Genomic DNA, 1312 nt, shown 5'->3' with positions numbered 1-1312 from the left:
TTTAGTGGGAATGCTTCCAGTTTTTCTCCATTTAGAATGATGATGACTGTGGGTTTGTTGTATATAGCTTTAATTATGTTGAGGTGGAGGTATATTCCCTCCAGTCCAATTACCTTTAGAACTTTTATCATGAATGTATGTTGAATTTCGTCAGAAGCATTTTCTGCATCTATTGAGATGATACAGTTTTTGTCTTTGAGTCCATTTATATGACTGATGATGTTTATTGACTTGCTTATATTGAACCATTCCTGCATCTCTGGAATAAAGCCTACTTGATCATGGTGAACTGTATGTGTTAGACATCTTTATTTCTTCTTTTGAGAACTCTCTGTTCAGCTCCTTAGCTCACCATTTAATTCGGTTACTTCCTTTATTGATTCTTTGTTTTTTGAGTTCTTTATATATTCTGGATGTTAAACTGCTGTCAAATGTGTCACTCATGAACATTTTTTCCGACTTGCAAGTATTTTGTTGAGAATTTTTGCATCTACTTTCATTAAGGATATGGGTTGATAGATTTCTTTTTTGGTTGTGTCTTTACCTGTTTTTGGTATTAGAGTGATGCTGGCTTCATAGAAGGAATTTGGAAGTTCTCCCTTCATTTCTATCTTTTTGAATAAAATAAGTAACATGGGTTTTCTGTTCACTTTTTTTGACTCTTTCTTTTGCTGTACAGAAGCTTTTTAGTTTAATGAGGTCCCACTTTTGATTGCTGACCTTAATTCCTGAGCAACTTCTGTCTGATTTAGAAAAACTTTTCCTCCATTTACATCTTGTAAGTTACTGCCAGTATTTTCTCTAATATTTTCGGGGATTCCAGTTTCACATTGAGGTCTTTGATCCACTTGGAGTTGACTTTTGTACAAGGTGAAAGATAAGGATCTAGTTTCATTCTTCTACAAGTGGAGATCCAGTTTTGCCCGAACCATTAGTTGAAGATGCTGTCTTTCCTCCATTGTGTGTTCTTGGCACATTTGTCAAATATCAAATGGCTGAAACTGTACTGAGTTTTGGATATTCAATGAAGTTCCATTGATCTATGTGTCTGTTTTTTTGCCAGTACCATGCTGTTTTTATGACTATGGCTCTGTAGTATACTTTGAGATCTGGTATAGTAATCCCCAAAGTATTGCTCTTTGTGCTCAGGGTTGGTTTGGCTATCTGGGGTCTTTTGTGCCTCCATATGAATTTATGGATGGATTTTTCTAATTCTGTGAATATGTCATGGGGATTTAGATTGGGATTGCATTGAATCTATATATTGCTTTTGGTAGGATGGTCATTTTCACAATATTCTTCCAATCAATGA

This window comes from Nannospalax galili, unplaced genomic scaffold (assembly GCF_000622305.1).
Source record: "Nannospalax galili isolate Female #2095 unplaced genomic scaffold, S.galili_v1.0 scaffold296, whole genome shotgun sequence".
NCBI lineage: Eukaryota > Metazoa > Chordata > Mammalia > Rodentia > Spalacidae > Nannospalax > Nannospalax galili.
Note: the sequence above shows the minus strand (reverse complement) of the source record.